This window comes from Lynx canadensis, chromosome B1, assembly GCF_007474595.2.
Source record: "Lynx canadensis isolate LIC74 chromosome B1, mLynCan4.pri.v2, whole genome shotgun sequence".
Lineage (NCBI taxonomy): Eukaryota > Metazoa > Chordata > Mammalia > Carnivora > Felidae > Lynx > Lynx canadensis.
Window position 1 is genome coordinate 180,273,419 of NC_044306.2, and position 16,982 is coordinate 180,290,400.

Sequence of the window (16,982 nt, forward strand, 5' to 3'; positions counted from 1 at the left end):
ATAACAACTCATAGAAGTAGATATTATTGTCTCCATTTGTAGATGACAAAAATAAAGCTCAGAGGTTCAGTAACTTGGGCATAGTAAGTCCTCTAGGTAGTGGCAGAGCCAGAGTTTAACACTGGGTTGCCCAGATTCAACTTCACAGTCCAAGTAATTATTATTATTATCATCACCATCATCATCATCATCATTTTAAGAAGGCTTCACGCCCAGCGCGGAGTCCATTGCAGGGCTTGAAATCAAGATCCTGAGGTCAAGACCTGAGCTGAGATGAAGAGTCAGACATTTAATCAAATGAGTTACCCAGGCATCATAAGTGATTATTATATTTTTAAGTTTTAGTATAAGGACCCTAAACTTAAAGAAGTTTGAACCAATGAACCAATCTCTTCATGATTACTGCTAAGTTCTTTTAATTTTTATTTTTTTTAAATTTATTTTTGAGAGAGACAGAGTGAGTGGAGGAGGGGCACAGAGGGGGAGACACAGAACCTGAAACAGGCTCCAGGCTCTGAGCTGTCAGCACAGAGCCAGACACATGGTTCGAACCCATGAACGATGAGATCATGACCTGAGCTGAAATCAGATGCTTAACTGACTGAGACACCCAGGCGCCCCTCTCACTGCTCAGTTCGAAGTGTGCATTAGAAGCTCTTATTATCCCTATCTCAACTTCATAAATGTCATCTGTGTATATGCTAATAAGGCAAGCTATATAAAATCACAATAGTACCTTTCTTGCTATGCAATCCAGACAAAAACCTTAATTAGAAAGACATCTAAAAGTTCCCTCTTATTAATTATCCAAAATTTGCTCCCTCACAATCATTTGCTTGTCATACTTGCTATTACATGGAAGTCAGATATCTTGGTTTGTGAAAATTCAATTACTTCTACGTTAACTCAGGACCAGGAAGTTTTCTTGTTTGTTTGTTTGTTTGTTTCCAAAATGCACCATATACCTCAGTCATAGCTACAGAAATATAATGCCTTCATTGATTAACAATAGAGTCTACAAAAAAGGTATTGGAAAAAGAGCAGTTGTAGTCTCGTTCCTTTGCCAACATGGATAGCTCTCTGATGTCATGTGACTGGAAATGTTTCACACGTTATGTGTAGTACAGAATAAAGACAGCTTGAAATTAAAACACATTCTGAACATTGTAACTTCAAGCTTATGAATGTTAAACATTACTACAGTTATAAAAGGTCTAATATTTCATCATTTGAAAATGATGATTAATAACATAAAAAAATAATGCCTAGCTGTCTGGTAATATTTTCTTTTCCAATGGTCAGTTACGCTGGAAATTTAAACTTTTCAGTTATAGAGATTTTTACAAATTACAGAAGCCTTCACCACTCCTTATTAACCCAGCTACTTTATGATAAGCAAGGCAGGCAATAATGTACAATTTGTTATTTGACCAATTACCACCAAAGGAAAAAGAAAGGAATAATGTATTTTAGTGCATGAAATAATACAGAGGAAAAAAAACAACAGAAGAGACAGAGATGTATATGAGGTTGCCAGCTTAAATATGGTGGTCAGGAAACACTATTTATAAAAGTGAAATTTAAGTGCAGACCTGAAGGGGGGAGAGAACAACCCAAAGAGCTCTGGGGGAAGATTCCAGACCATAAACAGAAAAGATGGCTGTATGGCTAACAAGGAGTAAGAGAGGGATTTTGGGAGATGATGGAAGACACATGGAGTAAGACAGTCAGGCAAGTGCTGGGAACACATCTGCAGGATCTTAGTTTTTAATCTGTATACTATAGCCACATATCAGAGGATTCCAAATAGGCAAGCATATTATAAAACACTTTAAAAGAAACTGCTGGGAGCTGTCATGAATTGGCTGTAGAGGGCAGATAAAAGGCAGAAACAGTAAATCAGTTCTGAGCCAACTGCAAAATACCTGGCAAAAAGTAACCACCTTGAGGAAAGCCTGGGTGGCTCAGTTGGTTAACTGCTTGACCTTTATTTTTAATTTTGTTTAAATGTTTATTCATTTTTGAGAGACAGAGTGCAAGCAGGGGAGGAGCAGAGAGAGAGGGAGACGCAGAATCTGAAGCAGGCTCCAGGCTCTGAGCTGTCAGCACAGAACCTGACGCGGGGCTTGAGCCCACAGACTGTGAGATCACGACCTGAGCTGAAGTCGGCCTCTTAACCGACTGAGCCACCCAGTCGCCCCCGGTTGGCTGCTTGACTCTTGATCTTAGCTCAGGTCGTGATCTCACAGCTGGTAAGATCAAGCCCCGCTTCAGGCCCCACTCTGGGCTCTGGGCTGACAGCACAGAGCCTGCTTGGGAGTCTCTTTCTCCCTCTCTGTCCGCCCCTCCCTGCACACATTCTCTCTCTCTCTCTCTCTCTCTCTAAAAAAAAAAAAAAAAAAAAAAAAAAAAAAAGAAAAGAAAAAGGAAGAAAAAAGTAGAATTGGAAAGAATTATAAGTCTCATCACATTTAATTATTTCATAGATGAGGAAACTGAGGCTCTAGGAAGCTCAGCGACATTACCAGGAGCACAAAAGCACTTGGGGAGCACATATCAGTGAATATCCAGTTTTCCTCACTCACCAGGATGGGAGTAGTGCTGTTTTCCTGTTTAGTGAATTGCGAGCCTGGCAAGTTTTGAGAATGCAGGGCTAGTAATATAAATTGACCCAGTTGTTAGGAATAATATTACAGGATGCGTGGAGACTAAGGGAACTAGCCGAATGTACGGAGATTACTCGCATCCACAGACAATGGGCAGCAATTTTTGACAGTTGAGCAATAGAAGAAGAAATGAGACTTTGCTTGTGTGAAACAAGCTATAATAGATGTATGCTCAGCATACAATTTTTTCTTTAGAATTTGAGATTGTTGTCAAATGTGATTTTTGCAGTGATGCAACTGTTTTTGTTTGAACTGTGTGAGGAAAATGGTTTATAGCTTCACATGTTAGTTGTTTGTTACTGTGGACTTTCTGTTCTGCCCATTTAACTCAGTCATAATCAAGTGGATGGGTTGATGTTTAGATCATGGGATCCCTTGAGGAAGTCAAAGATAGGATGATGGGAGTATTTTAGGACAGAATCGTAGAGGCCTTCTCAAAATCTGAAGTAGAAGATCTTTGAGACCAATGTGGTCACTCTGACCACCAAATGCCTGGATTACAAGGAAGGAATAGACTTGTAATTATTCTGAGATTTTTTTATAAATGAAGAGTAAAACTGAAGAAGAAAGGCTGGCAGAGAAAGGTTCTGGCAGCCAAATACTCCAATGAAGTCAAGAGCAAGGAAAGGGAAAGAAATGGATAAATCTTAATTTGTGTCTATCCATAAGGAAGCTGGCGTACCATTTCAGTCCAGAAGAGGTTGCAAACTCCATATATTCTCTATCCAATCTATAAGAGCACTTCAGACTAAGGACAAACCTCCCAGAAAAATACAAAAAAAATTTGTCCATGCAAATCAGTAGTTTTTCTGTGTGGAGAGAAAACATGGTATGGTTCAGAAATAACTTAACACTGTATTTCTTACCCGGAAGACAAATGAATATTCTGTTGGTGTTTTTCTTAAGAATAACTATGAAATTGAAACCTTTTGTCATATTTGCTTCATAATTTCTCAGGAAAAAGATATTTACGAATGTAGTTGCAGCTAGTGTGGGAGGACTTCTTAAAATTACTTTTTCCTCTTCACTAGGGATTATCATTTTTGGGTGTGTTTTTGCCATATTACACATTATGCACACTCACAAACAACATGTAATTGTTTTTGCATTTTTCAATACATATATGTAAATGGTATTATGCATATAATATATATATTGCATTTATATATATGTGTATATATATATATATATATATATAGGTAAATGGTATTATACTGTGTATATCCTTTTGATACTTGTAAAGTAAAACCAGCATTATGTTTCTGCAATTAAATGAGGTTGATAATTGTTGCTCTAGTTGATTTGATTTCACTGCTCAGAATGTATATCACTTTTCTAATACATTATCTTGTTTAAGTTTAGACCGTTTCCAATTTTCTATTAAAATACCGAATATTGTTCCTCTTTGTTGTTCTACATACTCCTAAGTATTTAGAATTTGAAGTGCATTAAATATTATGATCATTAATGGTTATGAAGTTGTACTTCATTGTTTTAATTTTCCAACCCATAACCATTAAACGTAGGTGTACTTTCATATATTGATCCACCAGTAGGTACCCTGTTGTGTGAATAATTTGTTTATGTCTTTACTGGTTCAGTTCTTTACTACTCTACAACAAACCATTCTAAGACTCAGTGACTTAAAACAATAATTTATTATTTCTCATGTTTATGTGAGTAGACTGGAGTCAGCTGGAAGATTCTTTTGTTCCCTGAATTATAACCAAGGTGGCTCAGGGAGGTGCATTCAGCCGGAGGTTTGGCCAAATACTTGGGAAAAAGTTCTCTGCAAAAAGATAATAAGACATCTGTGTCTGGACCTGTCAAAGATCTGAGATTTTACTGTACTTGCAAACTGAAAAGTTTGCCCACTAGTTTTCAGATTCTCCAGTACTATGCACACAGTTTTTAGTTCACTTTCTTCCATGTTGTTAAACCAGAAATATTTTCAATTATATCAAACTTTTTTTTTTCCAAAAAGTTAAATGACCGAAGAGAAAGGAGGGAAGGGGGGGAGGGAGGTAAAAGGGAAAGGGAGACCGAAGACAGAGAAAAGAGGGCATAAAGAAGGGAAGGGGAAAGGAGAGAAAAGGAAAACAAGGAAAGAAGGAAGGACAGAAAAAGAAAGAAGAAAAAGATAAACATTTGTTACAAGGAATCAGTATTGATGCATTGTTAAAAACTAAGACAATACTTTATTCAAATTTCCTCATTTTCCCCCTAATGTCTTTTTGCCCAGAATGTCATCAGGGATGTTTCATGACTGTGACCACCACTAAAATCTTCTCAAATTTTCTTTGTTCTTGATTACTTTGACTTTTTTGAGGATTACTGGTTAGGTCTTCTGTAAACTGTCCCTCCTTTGAGTTTTATGTTTAATCGTGTTTTTGGTTAATCATGATTATACTGTAGTAACATTTTTTTAATGTTCTTTTATTTTTGAGAGAGAAAGAAACAGAGCTTGAGCAGGGAAGGGTCAGAAAGAAAGGGAGACACAGGATCTGAAACAGGCTCCAGACTCTGAGCTGTCAGCACAGAGCCCCATGTGGGGTTCAAACCCACAAACCGTGAGATTTTGACCTGAGTCAAAGTCAGACCCTTAACCTACTGAGCCATGTGGGGTAATGTATTTTTGAGAGAAAGACCACGAGAGGCAAAGTGTCATTCTCATCATATATTAAGGGTATATCGATTGTACATGCAATTGAAGTGACTTCCTGCTGTTGATGTTAATTAACCTTGATCACTTGGCTTGAGGTAGGGTTTGTCGGTCTTTGTTTTTGTTTTTGTTTTTCAGTGTAAAGTTACTCTGTATGTCTCCATTTCCATATTGTTGTTTGGAAGAAAGCAACTATGTGCAGACCACACTTAAAGAGTGGAGAACGATGTTCCACTTCTTTCAGGGTACCTACAAAAATTATTTGGACTTCTGCAACAAAGGCTTGTCTATTCTCACTCATTTATTTAATCAATAATTTAATTTTTATCAGTATGGGCCCGAGTATTTTTTTTTTTTTTTTTTTTGCTTTGAGTTGTGATTCAATATGTCTTGTTTTCTTGCTCACATTGCCCCAGCTTTAGCGACTGGGGGCACTTTCATTTGGCTCCTGTATTCCTTTGACATACTGTATCATTGTGGGGAGATGGGAGGTGAGGTGGAGAAGAGAGGTTTTGCTTAGATTTCTTATTTTCTGCCAGTGTGACATGTTTCAGGCCCATGTTGTTCTTGTTCTGTTCCTGGAATCCACTCCTTCTCCAAGGAACCCTGTTTTCTTTTGTGGAAGAATGATGTTAGATCACAAGATCTAGATGCTATTTACCGTGATTTACTCCATGGTCTCTTAATTGAGACATACGAGATGTATGGATATAATTTCTATATGTGAAAACTATATCTGTGTTAATCTAAATGAGTTCATACTATAATCCATTACCACATGCAGTGTTCTATTCCTTGCTTATCTTTAAAAAAATTACCACTTATTTGTAATAAATAACAAATTTATTTATTTATTTATTTCTGAGGGGCAGAAAGTGAGCGAGACAAGATAATCCAAAGGAGGCTCCGGGTTCTGAGCTGTCAGCACAGAGTACAATGCAGGGCTCAACTCACGAACCGAACCATGAGATTATGACCTGAACCAGAGTCGGATGCTCAACTGACTGAACCAACCAAGTGCCCCGATCCTTTGCTTACCTTTATCCTCCCCCTACAGCAGTGAGAAATATGGCTCCATCAGTCAACCATCTACTTCATTGTCCGCTTCCAACATACATGTGTAGTAGTATCAGAAATGTTAACCCCTAACCCCATGAGAAACCAATGTATCAACTAGGATGTGGTGATTATGAACAGCTCTATTAACCTTTGGTCTTATACACTCCATTCATTTTGAAATTAAATCAGTACCCTCTCCTTCATCCCCTTCAGTGAGTGGTTTCAGCACATTTTAAATAGATTTAGAATCTTTTGTCACATTCTGCATTCCAAACAGGGATTCTACAACTGCTCTTCTTTTTTTAAATTTGAATACATTTTTTTACTGTGAAGTTCTATGGATATTGACAAATGCTTATTACCATATATATATATATATCATATATACCATATATATATATCATATATATATGTCATATATATGGTAATTATATATATATGGTAATTATATATATATGGTAATTATATATATATGGTAATTATATATATATAATTATCGTATCATACCAAACCATTTCAACACCATAAAACACCTGTGCTTCATCTATTCAGTCTACCAAATTCTGGGCCCTGATCTGTGTGCATAGAACTGTATAGTTGGCCTTTTCCAGATTATCGTATATTTGGAGTGATTTAATAAATTCAAGAAGAAGTGTTGGCTTTCAGTTCATTCAGGTTTTTCTTATTGTAAAGAAAGGATCAACAAACATCCAAGTTCTTTTTTTTTTTTTTAATGTTTTTATTTATTTTTGCGGGAGAGAGAGACAGAGTGGGAGCCGGGGAAGGGCAGTGAGAGAGGGAGACACAGAATCCGAAGCAGGCTCCAGGTTCTGGGCTGTCAGCCCAGAGCCTGACTTGGGGCTCAAACGCATGGACAGCAAGATCATGACCTGAGGCGAAGTCGTACGCTTAACCAACTGAGCCACCCAGGCACCCAAACATCCAAGTTCTTACCAAGTTGAAGGTGAGACTGAAAGCAACTTTTATAGATTTGTGTTTAAAATTCCAACAATGTAATTTTTTATTATTATTTTTTGATAGGCAGTCTTGAATAGGTGACACTTTTTTAGAACATAATTTTTTAATAATGACTCTGATATTTTTAGGAAGAATATTATTTGATATTATCTGAGTTTTGAATGTTGGTGCAGAACTTATGTTGATGAGAATTCTGTGGAAACTATCTTCATACATGCTTTGGTCTTCTGTCTACACAGCATTTAAGAACATGACTTTTTTTTCTTTTATACTAAAATTTTACCCTGGATTATTTGTGGAATATGTGTTTACCTGCCCATGGAAGAATGACAATTCTTACACACACTTTACCCACAGTTTCCCCTTTATGTATATGTGTTAATGTATATAAATTATTACTTATTGGCACATATAGATTTCTGTCTTAAGACTTAAAATTGAAGCTGTGTTATGAGATTAGTATGTTCTCAATCTCTAAAATGTCTTATAATCAAGTTGCATGTGAGGAATTACAAATTTATTTATTTACTCCATATTTATGCCTTCTGTTACCAGTAAGTGTCTGATAAAAATATACAAAGAGGTTTATAAGATTTTAATATCAGAGGTAATATACTGTGCCATCAAATCCTTCTAAACAAGTAGATATGTTGTGATCAAAAGTAGGGCAAAAAATCTCTAATGATCATAAGAGTTCTTATAAGTAATAATATAAAAATATTCTGCAAATATTTTAATATTATAATGCATATTTCATATAATCATATGACTTTTTGAACAAACTAGGACACTCTGGATAGTGAAAGGGGACACTTTTCAATAATTATGCAGGTACAAGAATAATTTGAAAATTTCTTGAGAGAATTGGGATACATTGTCATTCTGTGTAAAGTACCATCATATCTTCTTTTTTGTTGTTGTTCCTAAAGTGTATTTATTTATTTTCTAAAGAGAGAGAGAGAAAGAGAGAGAGAGCGTGCACACAAACAGGGCAGGGGCAGAGAGAGAAGAAGAGAGAGAATCCCAAGCAGGCTCCATGCTGTCAGCACAGAGCCTGATGCCGGGCTTGATCCCATGAACAGTGAGAGCATGACCTGAGCTGAAATCAAGACTCAGATGCTTAACTGACTGAGCCACTCAGGTATCCCTCTATCTCCTTTCTTAAATCTGTGATTCATCATTTTAAATCTCATATATGCAGTACGCTTATTGGGTATATCATGTACTGATCACTGTTTGACAGTTAAACTTTTATCATTGAAGAAAAGAGATAAGCTTATATTTATTCTTGTAGCAACTGTAACAGCATGACTAAGTGCCATTGAATACAGGAACTTGGTGTAGAAAAAATATTTCTATTTTTTAAGTTTATTTACTTATTTTGAGAGAGAGAGAACATGAGCAGGGGAGGGAGCAGAGAGAGAGGGAGAGAGAGGATCCCAACAGCCTCCACACTAGCAATGCAGGGCCCCCACCACCACCACCCCTCACCGCCCCCCCCCCACCCGCCAGGGTTCAATCCCAGGAACTGCAAGATCATGACCTGAGCCGAAAACAAGAGTCCAATGCTTAACCAACTGAGCTACCCAGGAGTGCCTAGAAATTATATCTTAAGCTAAGTGTAGCATTTCCAAACTGAAATGATGCCCTACACACATACATGTTCATGCAACTGTTGTTTTCCCAGCATAGTTATTTTAAAATCTTTTTATACATGATTATTTTTCCTTGCCTTTAATGTACTTAGAAATAGAACCCTTCTAAGTTGATCTCTGTATTAATAATAGAAAGGATAACATTTATTTATTAATTTGTTATTAACATAGGTAATTTTAGGACTGGGTCGGAAGCTAGACATGTTTTGTTAAATATCAGAAGCATAGTTTCTGCTTTCCTGAAAGAGAACTATCATTATCATCAATGATAATGTTTACCTTTGGAGGGTGTCATTCATAATACTATTAAATAGTTTTCATTTTGAAATTTTCTTTATCAAAAGAATCATACTTTCCATAAATTAGCAAACTGATTGTGCTCTACAAAAATAGCATTGCAAAATAGCAATCCCCCACTTAAAACAGTTTCTGGCATGTATTAGAAACTGAAGCAAATAATTATTCAGTGAATCAATGAATGAATAAAATTCAGTAAATCTTAGGATATTTGTGTGATTTTTTTAAATGTTTATTTATTTATTTTGAGAGAGAGAGAGTGCATGAGCAGGGGAGGGGCAGAGAGAGAGGGAGAGAGAATCCCAAATCAGACCTCATGCTCTCAGTGCAGAGCCCTATGCAGGGCTCAGTCCCATGAACTGTGAGATCATGATCTGAGCTGAAATCAAGAGTTGGACGCTTAACCCACTGATCCACCCAGGTGCCCCAAGTCTTTGGATATTTGTGGATAGAGATTTGATACTGGTAAGTAAAATGTGTTGTTACTCTGAATCTCTTACTTAGGTAAGTAATATGAGCTAATGTGGAAATGTTGGGGTTTGGAGAAACTAGTCAAGAAGGAATTCTTGAGACATTTTCTGTGCAAATAGGTGGTTTTGTTAAAGCACAGGGACAGTACCTGTGGGCAGAAAGAGCTACATTGAGGTTGTGAGGGGTGGCCAGTTATACACTTTCAGGTTGGGAGGAGGTTGGGGCTAGGTTAAGTGTCTAAGCAATTTTGGAAGCATGGTTTCCAGGACCTTGAGGGGGCTAGTTATTAGGAAAAAGACATTTATTACTGCCTAACAAAACCCTAGGTGAGACCCTGGATGTATATCAGTGGGCCACATGCTTGGAGGATGATTGCTAACATCTATCTTGGTGGGTACAGATAAAGGAAGTTTTCAAAGCAATTTTTATATGTTAAAGGAGACTTAAAGATTGTCTTTTGCCTTAACAAAGTAGTAACATCGAGACAGTTGAGTTCCTAAGGGAAAGTCACTCTGCCTGTCTCAAGGACTTGTCAATGGGCTGCAAGTTGTAAGGATATTTATTTATTTATTTATTTATTTATTTATTTTGTCTTTGTTCCCCACACCATTAACTCCCTGCCTATACATAGGAACTAGTCTGAATTTAAATGTTTTCATGCCATTTGACGTCAGTAAATAGACTAATATGGAAAAAAATAATGTACATTTAGAAATTACATGGGAAGTTTAATAATTAACATCTAAAATAACATTCCCAGTAGAAATGCCAACAAAACTTGCCTTTTGTGCTAAAATTTAGAAAACTGCAATCAATAAGCCATCACACTTCAGGAAATACAGATGTCATCACCTATAAGCGGCCCTTTATTTTATGTAACGCTAAGAAAAAGTGCTAATGAGCTAATGAAGAATCTGTTTATTAATTTTTTTTCAAATTGTATTCTTACTGAAAAAGTTTAAGAATTACTGAGATAGTTTTTAAAACTTGTATCCTTCTTCCATGTACACAGAGAGGAAAATCTGAGCAAAGTAAATTGTTTCATATGTTCCTAAATCTTTTTTGTATCCAAAGGTAATTTTTCTGAATCTAATTTTGAATCACATTTGTTGCTGCACCACAACAAACAAGATTGGTCACCATGTCAAGAGTGTTAGTGATAACACTATTTCTTGTCGACACATCTTGTCTCCCACATTTTTTTTTTCTGAATCACTGATGCCTATTCTATAAACTTTTATGTTGGTATGTTTTTGATCTGCCAATGATATTAATTGAAGGTTTTCTTATGGCAGCAAAGGTTCTCATTCTTTTCTCACATAATCTTTAAGTGGTTTGTTGACTGAAATAATGAGAGATTACAATTGGCTAGTTATCCCAGTAAGAACGACAACCGATTATAGGCATAGGAAATGACAAAAGCTGACTGTATAATAGCAGCAATGGGTTTTCACCCAGTGTAACACATCACAATTTCAGAGATATTTAAATGTTAATTGGGTGTGTGATAATGTGTTTGTGTACATGTATTTGTGTCTAAGATATTGTATATGTGCATATATACATGTACATACTTTAATATATCACCTTATTGCAATGAAATATATACAATAAATGAAATATAATACAGTAAATCTCTGTAGTTACTACTGGCATGAATAATGCAAACAGTATGAATGATTCATTTCAAAATATACTAGCTATTATCTTGTTTTAATGTTTTATTTATTTATTTATTTTTGAGAGGGAGAGAGAGAGAGAGAGAGATCATGAGTGAAGGAAGGCGGAGAAAGAGAGGGAGACACAGAATCCGAAGCAGGCTCCAGGCTCTGAGCTGTCAGCACAGACCCGAACACAGGGCTGGAACTCCAGAACTGTGACATCATGACCTGAGCCAAAGTCAGATGCTTAACCAACTGAGCCACCCAGGTGCCCAGACTAGCTATTGTTTAATTGCAAATTTATGTGCTTATTTGAAAAGCAACGTTTAGACAGGAAAAATAAATAAATAAATAAAATAAAACTTCCCTAAAATACATTGGAAGTATACTACATTTTAGATTATCTAGAGGAAAGCTTATGTATTGTGTTACCGTTTAGTTATGTAGCATAATAAAACTGATTTTAATATAAGCTTATTGCAAAAAAAAAAAGTCTCATATTGTAGCATTGGCTTTCCATTTCCTATCTACTTGGCCACATGAAACTTGGGTGCCTGTAAAGGCAGGATAATAACTAATCCTCTTTGGTGTTTAGAGTCACTTAATCCTTTCTGGTACTTATCCTATTAACATTTTTTCTCTCGTATTTAAATGCCAATGCAGAGCACTCAAATTACTTGCATTTATTTCTGTGCTTCTGACTTTCCCAGTTTAGAGAAAGTACCTTCAGAAATGTTTGATTAAATATATGCATTTATCTGTGTCTATATTCATTTTCAAGTGCTTATTCTAGTTTAATGACTTTTAGCTTGGATATTTTAAGCTACCAATTTATGTTTACCATTATTTTGTCACTGTAGAATTCATCTGCAATGTAACATAAGGTCTTTAACCGGGTTATCAAAAATAACATATAAAACTTTTGCATAATTCTAGATTTTACTTAAAACCTTACTCGAGATGTACCTTAAAGCACGTCACTGAGCATTGCTTATATTAAAGTGTGTACACAAATATATCTTATCTTTTGAAGAACTCTTAGTTGGACCAGGCTAAGTTATACTGCACGAACTAGCATGCACAAAATCACAGTGGTTTTGAAAAGCAAAAGCTTATTTGTCACTCAGAACATGTCCTTTGTAGGTTGGCAGGAGAGTCTGTTTAGACAGACTTGTACTTCTGGACCACCAACACAAAAAGGTTAAGTTGTGGCAAACTATGCTTGGCTTTTAAAACTTCAGTTTCAAAGTATCACATTTTATTCCCTTCTTGTTTCCTTAGGCAAAGCAAGTCATGAGGGGGTACCAGAGAACCTCGAGTCCCCCGGGAAATTATAGTCACACTGTATCTCAGATGGAGAAGAGGAAATATTTGTGACCAGCCCTGATGACTACTACATTCAATGTCATGCAGCTTCCCTTTAAAGGAACACTGAGAGGGGCGTCTGGGTGACTCAGTGGGTTGAGTGTCCTGTTTTGGCTCGGGTTATGATCTTGCATTTGATGAGTTCTAGCCCAGCGTCAAGCTCTGTGCTCGCAGCTGGTAGCCTGGAGCCTGCTTTGGATTCTGTGTCCCCCTCTTTCTCTCTGACCCTACCCTGATCGCTCTCTCTCTCTCATTCTCTCTCTCAAAATTAAATAAAAATATTTTTTAAAAAAATAAAGGAACACTGAGAAACTTAATAATTTAAAACCAAGACCTTGAGGAGCTAATGTATGTTTAACTTTCTTTTGAAAAAAAAAAAATGAAGGTTAGAGAATTTTTAGTGTTACACATTTTTTTTAGTTTATATATAAGAAATGATTACATAAATGCATATGTTGTATGTTTTGATTACCCCTGTGTGTTTGCATATAGTATTTAATTTAATACTTCAACAAATTCACTGTATAAATATTTTTATTCTCCTCTATCATGATTGAGGAGGAAACTTAGACCAGAGAATTTAAGGAAACTTTTCTAAATTACATGCCTAATAAATCATCCTACTAAAATCTAGTTCCGTTAGTTCCTGGTTTTCCTGAAACAACATGTTATCTCTTAGGAAAAGGAGAAAATACCATTTAGATAAATGAGAAAACATTTGTTTTGTAGGTATGACTTTTAAAATTATACTCAGTCTTGAACTTCCCTGCCTTTAAGTGGGATTCAAATATAAAGTATTATGAATTGGGCACTTTCAACACAATGAAATGAAAGTCTTGGGAAATCCTTTCCCTGTGAAGGAATTATAAAACTGGACACATGTACTGAAAACAAAAATTTCTTTTTGATTTTTATTTTTGGGACAGAGAGAGACAGAGCATGAATGGGCGAGGGGCAGAGAGAGAGGGAGACACAGAATCGGAAACAGGCTCCAGGCTCTGAGCCGTCAGCACAGAGCCCGATGCGGGGCTCGAACTCACAGACCGTGAGATCGTGACCTGAGCTGAAGTCGGACGCTTAACCGACTGCGCCAGCCAGGCGCCCCATGAAAACAAAACTTTCAAGTTGCCTGGGTGGCTCACTCAGTTGAGTGTCCAACTCTTGATTTTCGCTCAGGGCATGGTCCCAGGGTCATGGGATAGAGCTCTGCATTGGGCTCCACGCTGAGTGTGAAGACTGCTTAAGATTCTCTCTCTAGCCCTCTTCCTCACTTGCATCCTCTCTCTCTCACACACACACAAAATCTGTAAATAAATAAACAAATAAACAAACAAACAAGCAAAAAACAAGTTCAGCGTTCTAGAGGAGGAAAACAGCATATAACCGAGAAGTGGGTTCTTGAAAAGGTACCGAATTTTAGTTAAGAAGAGTAAGACTCTGGACTGTGCTTAAACAGTGATTTCTCATCATTCATCTGACCCCCAGTTTGGTCAAAGCTCTAACTCTACTATGGAAAGAAAACTGTGAAAACCACAAGTTTTCCTCATGGAGACAGTTCACTGGACTTCGAGGAAGAGCAGAAGTGCCCTATCAAATGCATCGTAAGCAAAAATAGCAATCCGTGTGGCAAGAGAGGGAGGTGGACAGGGGCTCCATTAGTCTGAGGTTGGAGTCCTGGTTGGTTCTCACCTCTCACCACAACTATCCAATATTGTACTGGAGGTCTTCGCCAGTGAAATAAGGAATATATAGGTATCACCCATATCAGAATGGAAGAGGCAAGACTGTCGTCATTCACAGATTATATATGATATGATCCAGTATGTAGGACATTGTAAAGAATCTACAAAAAATACCCAAAAACCTAGGAGCACTTTTTTAGTAGGCCCAATGGTGGACTCCAAAATAACTTCACATTAGAATCCCTCATTGTTGTAGATGCTATCTTGTATGTCAAAGAGTTAATCACATCTTTTGTAATATAAGATAATATTAAGTTAAAGAGGTTGAGAAGAGGAATTTATCCTTAATTATCTGGGTGGGCTTAAGTGCAGTAACGTGCAACCTGATGAAAGGAATGCAGAAGGAGATTAGAAGAAGGGAGACACAGGGAGGAGAAGGTGATGTGAAGATGAAGGCAGAGACTGGAGTGATAACTGTCACAAATTACGGAATGCCAAGGAATTTGGGGCCACCAGAAGCCACCAGAAGCCAGAAGAAGCAAGAAGTGGATTCTCCCCTGAGAACATGCAAAGGGAGCAAGCATGGACTTTTCATCCCTTGATTTTGAGTCCTGGCATCCATAACTCCCAGAGAATTGATTTCTGTTGTTTTAGGCCACCTGGTTTGCAGTTTCTTGCTCCATCAGTCTCAGGAAATTAAGACAAATGTCAGCATAAAAACTCTATTGTATCTGCAATCTAGAAATGAATAAGCCACAAGTAAAATCAAGCATCTAAGTCGGTTTACAACAAGATGAAAAAGAACAAAATACTTAGGAATAAATTTAATAAAAGCCTTAACAAAACTTGCAACGCAGTACAAAACATTGCTAACAAAAATTCAATATCTAAATCATGCTTATGAGATGAAATACCTCAAGATGGCAATTCTCCCCAAATATATGTGTGTATATAGATAGATAGATAGATAGATAGATAGATAGATAGATATAGATAGATAGATTCAAAAATTATTCCCATCACAATTCCAGCTTTTTTTTTCATAAAGTGACAACTGGATCTTAATATATACATTGAATTCAAAGGCTCTAGAATAGCCCAAATACTTTTAGAAAATAAAAACCAAGTTTAGATGACTACACAAACCGTTTTAAAAACATACTACAAAGCTATAATATTGAAAACATGGTATTGGTGTAAAGAGTGTTAGATTATATACATATGTAACAGAATTAAGAGTCCAGAAATGAACACTTTCATGTATTTCAACTTACTTTTTTTCAAAGATGCCGAGGCAAACGTCTTCAGTAAATAGTATTAAGACATTTTGAATTCCATATTTACATATAGTTTATACTATACACATAAATTAACTAACTTATCTGATAAAAGACTTGTTTACAGGTTATATGAAGAACACTTATAATTCACTAGTGAGATGGCAAACCACCTAGTTAAAATAAAGGTAACAGATCAAACAGATATTTCACCACAAAAAGAAGATATGTGGATGGAAAATAAGCCCCCTAGAAAATGTCTATTATCATTATTCATTAGGAAAATTAAATTAGAAGCAATATAACATCGCACAGCAAGCCCACTAGAGTAACTACAATTAAAAAGAGACAATAATGGGTATTGGCAAAGATGTCAAATTAGAGCATTCATACTTTGCTGGTGGGGGTGTAAAATGGTTGTATTAGTTTTCTATCACTGCTATAACAAAATTACTACAAACTTATTGACTTAAACAACACATTTACCATCTTAACAGCTCTGTTGGTCCGAAGTCCCATTTGGGTTTCATTGGGCTAAGACGAAGGTGTCATCAAGGACTGTGTTCCTTTCTTAAGCTTGTAGGGAGAATCGTTTCCTTGCTCATGCATATGCTGGCAGAATTCAGTTCCGGGCCGTTGTAGTACTGAGATCTTTCTTGGTGTCTGTGAACTGGGTGCCATCCTCTGGCTTTTAGAGACCTCTCTACAATCCTTTCACATAGCACCTGCGACATCTCAGAACAAGCAAAAGAGCACGGAATCCTCATGCTGTCGTCTTTCTCATGTCTCTTCCTCTTTTCCTCCTACTTTTAAGGACACTTATAGGTAACATTGGACCCATCTGGATAAGCTCAGATAATTTTGCCGTCTCAAGGTCAGCTGATTAGCAATCTGAATTCCCCCTGCTACCATAATTCCCTTGCCTCGTGTGACATAAATAGTCACAAATTCTAGAGATTAGAACTTGACCATCTTTGGAGGGTAGGTATTCTTTTGCCTACCACAATAGTACAGACACTAAGGAAAGTGGTTTCTTAAAACATAAAAAAAATTTAAAAAAGTTAATATGTCACTCAAATTTTCCATCTAGGAATCTATCCAAGAGGTTATGAAAGCATAATTTCCACACAACAGCCAGTTCACAGATGTTCCTAGCAACATTGTTTATGATAGCCAAGAACTGGGAACAATCAAAATGTTCATCAACTG